Here is an 8,607-nt window from a genome sequence, read left to right as displayed (position 1 = left end):
ATTAGGTTTGAAGAATAAGACATTAAAGAAAACAACAACAAAAAAAAATCGATGAAACTCAAAATGATAGACCAAATTTTGTACCAAAAAGATACAAACTCATAGCATTATTATTATTATTATTTTACAAAGCCTTCGCAGTTATGATCCAAAGCTAGAAAAGATAAAACTATGTTTTGAAATCTTTCCATTTAAAATACCATATGAAAATAAAATTAAAAAATAAAAAGATAAATAAATTTAAAATTTTAATAAAAATAAAAATTTAAAATATATTTTTATTTTTTGTATCGATATTGTAAACACTTATTTTCATTCAGGTACAATTAATTTATCAATTCAAATTTTATTGAATCTTCAAATTTTAAAGGAGTTCGTATTTAGGTTTTTAGGTTTTGTATTATTTTGTTTGAGCTTTGAGCCCAATATTTGTTGATCAAAACAGGTTCTAATCCAACCCATATCATGTTTACAATTATTATTATTATTATTATTATTATTAATCATCATCATCATCTTGATTTTTTTTTTACTTTTAATTTCATTTTTCCTTTTCTACTTTTTTGTTATTTACGTTTTAATAAGGAATCTGAATGAATTAAACAGGAAGGAAAATCAGGATCTACTTGTGTAAAATTAGGAACCTAAATTTATTGGAATTAAAGTCTCAGATCAATCGCCCAAATTAAGCAGAACAAATCTCAAGATTCAAGCTTGGATTAAATCAATTTAAACCCTAAAATTTCTAATGAACATGCTATAAATTGAATGTTAAAATCACACAAAAGGTAGAGAGAAAAAAATGGAGTAGAGTCTAGGTTCTGAATTGGTACTATTTGGTCGATTTTGTTTAGGATTATTTAACATTTGGGTTTTTGAGTTTGGTGAAAAACAAAATTATTTTGGTTCTTTGAAAAAATCTAAAAGAGGGGAGTTTTCTGAAAAAAAATTTGAGGATTTTCTGAAAAAATCTAAAAAATTCTAGAAAAATTTAGGTTTAGTTTGAAGGTTTGAATTTTTTGATGAGATTTGAAGTTTTCGATCGAATTTCGATCAATTTTCTAGAAACCGATGATCAAACCCAGTTTCTAGCGACTTATTCTTAGGTTTCTAGAGAGAAGGTTGAGTAAAAAAAATCCTAGAGAGAGAAGGTTAAAAGATTTTGAAGAAAAACTGAAAACTTTGATTTTTATACTAGCACCAAATGACACCGTTTCACTTAGAATAAGCTGCATCCCAACCCACGTGAATCTATAAGTGACCCGTTTTTTGACCTGACCCAATCACCTGTTTTTTTTTTTTTAATTTTATTTTCTAATTACATTTTTATTTATTTTATTTTTATATTTTTCTATTTCATTTTACTTGTTTTATTATTATTATTATTATTATTATTATTATTATTAAATATTCTACTTGTTTTTAAATTAAATGATTTATTTTAGATACCTTCGTAAATTTTATTTTTTAAAATAAAAAATATATAATCAGAAAATATTTCTAAAAGTGAATTCATGAATCCTACCAAACTATTTGAATTTTTTTCATGAATTTAAATTTTTATAAATTCTACTAAACTATTAGAGAATTTCATAAATTAATTGTACAAAAAAATTATTATTAAAATACTTTGTACTTTATCCTACCAAACATTAGAGGATTTGCATATTAAATTTTAACAAATTATTGGAAGATTTAATATATTTTCCAGAAAAAATAATCTTGCAATAAAATCTCACTAAACTATTAGAATATCTATATCAAAATAAATCTTACAAATAGTAAATCTTACCAAATTATTTGAAGATTTTATTGATTATTTATTTAACTAAAATTTAAATAAATCTAATGATAGAGCCTATTTAGTGTAGGATACTAGTCTCTATTAATACTTATGATATGGGAGAATTATCTTAAATTGCTACCAAACTATTTGAGTAATTTTAAGATTAATTTTTAATATTAAATATTTTGATAAATCATAAATATAATTAAGGCTTAGATAATTTAAAATCAAACTAGTAAAATCTTTTAGATAGGCACTGTGAATGTGTTATAACCTTCTTCACGCATAACTACACTCCTGAATTTGAAATATGATTTTATGGATTAAAATATACTATTTAAATATATCTAAGTCAATCTTAGAACTCTTTTTTAAATATGACAAATTCGATCAAGTGGTCAATAACACCTTACAAAAAAAGATTAGCGATGACTTCTTTAATCTATGTCTAGTAATAGGTCTAAAGATCTATACGTTATGACAGTTTGATGACTCAATTGAAAAAATTGAAAGTTAAGCCAGTAAATGATTTATTGTTATCCAAATTTAACTTAATAAATTTGAGACTTTTTTCCTTGTTTGTATTTATTTATTTATATATTCATTTATTCATTTTCATATATCTGTCATTTATTTGCAAATGTATAACATGAGATCTACACCCGAGTTTTGTCTCTTAGAAAATAGTAAAATACCTACACTTTCGTGAAATTTCATATATTCGCATGAGCTGGCAAAAAACTCCTACTCATATTTAATATTTTTTGCTTGTAGCCTAAAATGGATGAGGATTGTGATGCCTTACTAATTTATAATGGATAATGATATAAAAAATAATTTGAAAACCCTTAAACTATCAAACATTTGAACCTAGTATATAAGTAAACCCTAAGGGTCTAAACTTAGGTTATAGCCATGCCTTCCCTTATGTTAGAGAATTCTCAATAAGATACATAATGAGATATTTATTTTGCTTGTAAATTTATATATTTTCTTTGCATACTATCCCTTTACTTTATTTTTTGTATATATTATGTTTACTAAGCCTTTTTCTTTTATTGTATATGCATGCATTTACATCATTAAATCCTTGTTGTTTTATTCATGCATCTCAACATTCAATCTCATGCATAACCTGACGGTCATACAAACGTCACTCTAAATCTGTGTCCTAATTATGAAAAATTAATATTTAAGAATAGCTCAACTAACTCACCATAAGTTTTACTATAAATCTATATCATTTTACTTGTTTTATTCTTTTTGGATTTTATTATTATTATTATTAAGTATTCTACTTGTTTTTAAATTAAATGATGTATTTTAGATACTTTTGTAAATTTTATTTTTTAAAAAAGAAAATAAAATATATATAATAAAAAAATTTTCTAAAAATGAATTTATGAATCATACCAAACTATTAGAGGTTTATTCATGAATTTAAATTTTTATTAATTCTACCAAACTATTGGACAATTTCATAAATTAATTGTACAAAAAGATTATTATTAAAATACTTTGTGCTTTATGATATTAAATTATTAGAGAATTTTACATTTTAAACCTTATTAAATTATTAAAAGATTTAATATATTTTTTAAAAAAATCTTATAATAAAATATCATCAAATTATTGGGAGATCTACATAAAAGTAAATCTTATCAAACTATTAAAAGATTTTACTGATTATTTTTTTAACTAAAATTTAAATGAATCTGAAGACAATACCTCTTTAGAGTGAGATACTAATCTCCCTGAATACTTATGAAGTGAGAGAATTATCTTAAATTATTACTAAACTATTTGAGTAATTTTAAGATTAATTTTTAATATTAAATATTTTAGTAAATCATAAATATAGTTGAGGCTTGAATAATTTTTAATAAATTGGTACCATCATTTATATGGGCTCTGTAAGGGTGTTATAACTTTTTTCACATGTAACTGTACTTTTGAATTTGAAATCTTATTTTATAGACTAAAATTTATTATTTAAAAATACCTAAATCAATCTTAAGATTTTTCTTAAGATAGATTCGATTAGATAATTAATCACATTTTAACAAAAAAAATTAATAATAACTTTTTTAATCCATATCTAATGATAAATCTACGAATCTATATATTATAATATATAATTTTTATATAAAATATTAATATTTTATATTATATAAATACCAAAATTATAAAAATAGACCATTTTGTTGTTGAATCCACATAAATTAGCCCTCTTATTTTAGGCTTTGCTTGCTTGGTGAATTGTGCAATGTAAATCGTTGGATTATAATGCAATGCATACTAATATACAAAGTCTAAATTAAGTGAAGAGTGAAGGGTATAAATGTAAATGCAAAAGGGGTGAGTTTGCAAAGGGAAGATGAGTGACTAACAGTTGGCATGAAAGTGGATGTGAACAAAAAAAGGTGCCAAGGACATCTTTGGTGATTCCCGAGAAGGAGCCGTCTGTCTCTGCTGGGTGGATGATTGGCGCACCATCGCCACCCACGCGTCATTTCTTTTCAATTTATTTTCTTTTTATTAATCAACTTTTTTTTTTCACTTGCTAATTACGATGTTAATTAAATATAACACAGTTTTATACAAATTAACACCAAAAGTTTTAAAGTTCACAAGTAAGTTTATATAATTTGACATATGTTGATTATAATTTTTATTTATTTATCTTCTTAATCATATTGTAAAAAAACATATTATAAATTGTTTTTCTTCTAATTAAAATGGCAAAATTTTAAGCCCCCACCAAAATCTCTTGTCCACCATTATCCTCTACCAATGTGCTCTTCCATTGTATTTCATGATACTAAATATTTTGCCACTAATTAGCCCTAGTCATAGCAACACTCAACGAGAATATAATATATAGAATAACTTGTCACACATTTAGAAAAAGAATAAATTTTCATTAGTTTAAATTAAAATAGGGAAAATTAGATAAATATTCTCATAATAATTATGTGATTTGTTAATAAAGTGTTAAGTTTTTAATTTTAATAATTATGATTCATCTATGACAATCTCAAATATATATATAAAAATAACAATAGTAAGAATTTAGGTAAACATTTTACTATCTTTTATTTGTTTGAGAAACTTCTTCTTTTATTAATCATAGCATTTAAGTATTCTTTGTGCCATGATTAATTTATTTCATTCGTAAAATTAAACTCAAATTCAATAATAATTTGGCTAAAATAATAAAAGAAAACTTTTAAACTTTATAAATTTATAAATTTATTTGTATAAATTTTTGTACTTCTATTACATTCAAATAAAATCTTAACTTTTAATTTATACCTAAATAATCCTTAACATAAATTATTATTTCATTTGTAATAAATGCTTATTTGAATACAAATCAAGATTAAAAAAAACTTTTTTTGACCTAATTTAAAATTATATATAAAAAAATAAATTTATTTTTTAAAAGACAAATTGGTCCATGGATGCAAGCAGAAGGAGCTTATAAGCATAAATGTCATTTGTGTTTTTGACAGCTTTATAAGAAAAAGATCTGCCAATAATTAAACAAAAAAAAAAAACAAATCCACATATATCCTCTAATTTGAGAAGGGGCGGTGCCGTCCAACATTGGGCTAGCCATGTGATAAGGACTGACCGTGAGGAACAGGCAGTCACTTAGACTCAGAGGAGTCTCAATTTCTCCTTTATTTTATTATTTTTAAATTAAGTTTGTTATTTTTCAGTAGGTCCAAATCCCAATCCAAAAAATAATAATAATAATAATAAATTTGGCACTTTTCTTTCTTCAGTTCTTGGGCACTTATTTGAATAAAAAAGAAAAACATTTTGCCCATAAAAAAAATTAGCCGTCATTCCTTTGCCACGTGTAGCATCTGGAATCCGGTAATGGACACGTCAATAAGTGTTTGGTGGCTGTGAGTCACTGAAACATATGCGTAAATGAGGGAAGCTTTGGCCTTATTGAAGCTTCCACGTGGAATTTTATGGTCACGTGTTTCGGTAGGATAACTGAGATCTGTTTTTATGGAGTTATTGTCATGCAATGGAATGTTTGGAATTTGGATAAGAGAACATGAAAACTGGCAATCTTGAAAATGGCATTTACTAAAATTTTGGGCAAGTTCAAGGTAGCTCGTCTTCATTCTGTATATAATAAATAAATAAATCTAAACAATATCATATAATTTATGTTATTTAATTAATAAATTGTGTGATTATAACTATTTTACGTAAAAATAAATAAAATTTATAGTATATTTTTTATTATTTAGAATAATAAATTAAATACTTTAATAAAAATATAAGTAAAATGTAACAAAAGATAGTAATATCACTTTCTTACATTAATAAATAATCTTTAACAATTTTTTTTAGAAAAAAGAACACATCAATAATTAAAAATTACTTGATTTTATCTATTGTAAAATCCTTATGTAATTTACTAAAAACTCAAACAAACTGTGGACGTTGGATTCAAAGGCAACTTATTCTCTTATGAGTTGTTTTTTTTACGCCAACAGTGTACGGAATTTTAAACTTCATAAATAGAGTTAAAAATTATTATATATCTCATTTTTTATTTTTTTTAATACATTTTAAGAGTACGTTTGGATGGAGCATTTAAAATTTTGAAAAATTTTGAAATAAAGATATTTTAAAACTCATCATGTCAAAATGTTATAATTTGTAATTATTTTGTTTGGATAAATATTTTGAGAAAGAAATTTAGTTTATTAAAATTTGATGAGATAAAAAAATAATTATAAAAGAAGAATAATGATATTAAAGATAAAAAAATATGTATAATTAAAATATGTAATATAAGTATCATTTTATTTGGAAAAAATATAAATATTATTAATAATATAAAAAATAAAACATATATTAGAATTAAATAAAATAATATTTTATTCTTAAATTTTATGGTAGCCCAAGTGCAGTAAAGAATCGATGAATTTGAAGAAATTTTGAAAAAACCACCTGTTTAGGTGAAATTTCAAGAGAAAATTTGAACTTCAAACTTCAAATTTCTCTATCTAATTTTAAAATTCTCTTTTACTTTTACTTAAATAAATAAATTTATTTTTAAAATTTTAAAAACTTTTGGTTGAAATGAAATCTTTTTTTTTTTCAAATACTTCATTCAAACATGCCCTAAGAAATATATGTCATTATGCTAATCGTATTAATAAAATTTAAAAACTTCATTCACAGTATATTAGATTTTCTTTTTTATAAAAAAAATTTGACAATATTTAAAAATTATTTATCTTATATACTGGTGGTAAAATTTTTAAATATTATGATCCTAATGTTTGGTGAAAATTCCACTTATCAATTGTTAATGAAACCAATTTCCGGGTCCCAAAAGCCTAACATTATTTGAGCCTTATGGATTAAGAAGTAATAATTGAGATTAATTTCGATACCTTAAGTAATGATTACATAAATAAACGTAATTTTTTTTTTATATAAATGATTGCGTAAAAGAGAGAAAGGATTGTCAACGACCTATTGACTAGTCTTAATATATATCACAATAATAATACCCAAAAAAAAGGAAGCAAAGAATAGGTACAGTTGGCGTTATCTGCATGGTGTCCCCTAGCTGTGATGTGCCATATAAAGAAAAAGGTGCAGCTGAGCTGCTTCCCTACCATCGTGTTCCTTTCTGTTTTCCAGCTGTGTACATTTCAATGTTATATGGAAAGTTCAAAGAAAAAAAAAAGGAAGATTGTCCTTTTAAATGCAAAAGCTGAAATTGATATTTGACAGCAGATGATGATAATGAATACAAAGCGTCAAAAATGGTGGGGAACTAATTAACTTCGCCACACCTTTTTTTTCCTTCTCATATCCTTAATCCCATAAAAGCTTGAAAATGAGGTCTGGAAAATTTTTTCTTTTCTCTTTGATGGAGGGAGGGACTTGGAAAGTGTTTGGTTGTTAAAGAAAAAAAAAAGGTTTAGATGAAATGAAAAAGACTGTGTTAGGTCAGTTGTCATGTGGTTTGAGGGCCATTGGTGAATGAATGGGGAAAAAAGAAAAAAAAAAAGGCATACTAAGTTGAAAAAGAAAAAAATGATGAATATTTTATTGTAATCACTTAGTGTTTTATGATGAAACTTAAAGTCTACTTATACAGAGATAAATTGTTACAAAATAAAAAATATAAAAAATATAAATAATAATTAAATCAATTATGTTAATCACTTAATCAATATTTAAATTAATATCAAATCAATATCTAATATTTTTTTAATTAATATTAAATCAATTTAAAATATTACTAAAATATTAACTTAATCCATTTAAATGCAAAAGCTGAAATTGATATTTGACAGCAGATGATGATAATGAATACAAAATGTCAAAAATGGTGGGGAACTAATTAACTTCGCCACACCTTTTTTTTCCTTCTCATATCCTTAATCCCATAAAAGCTTGAAAATGAGGTCTGGAAATTTTTTCTTTTCTCTTTGATGGAGGGAGGGACTTGGAAAGTTTTTGGTTGTTAAAGGCAAAAAAAAAGGTTTAGATGAAATGAAAAAGACTGTGTGTTAGGTCAGTTGTCATGTGGTTTGAGGGCCATTGGTGAATGAACGGGGAAAAAAGAAAAAAAAAAAGGTATACTAGGTTGAAAAAGAAGAAAATGATGAATATTTTATCGTAATCACTTGTGTTTTATGATGAAACTTAAAGTCTACTTATACAGATATAAATTGTTATAAAATAAAAAATATAATAAATATAAATAATAATTAAATCAATTCTGTTAATCACTTAATCAATATTTAAATCGATATCTAATTTTTTTT

Source organism: Durio zibethinus, chromosome 14, assembly GCF_047325235.1.
Source record: "Durio zibethinus cultivar Kanyao isolate XHJ-2024 chromosome 14, ASM4732523v1, whole genome shotgun sequence".
In the NCBI taxonomy this organism is placed as follows: Eukaryota; Viridiplantae; Streptophyta; class Magnoliopsida; order Malvales; family Malvaceae; genus Durio; species Durio zibethinus.
Note: the sequence above shows the minus strand (reverse complement) of the source record.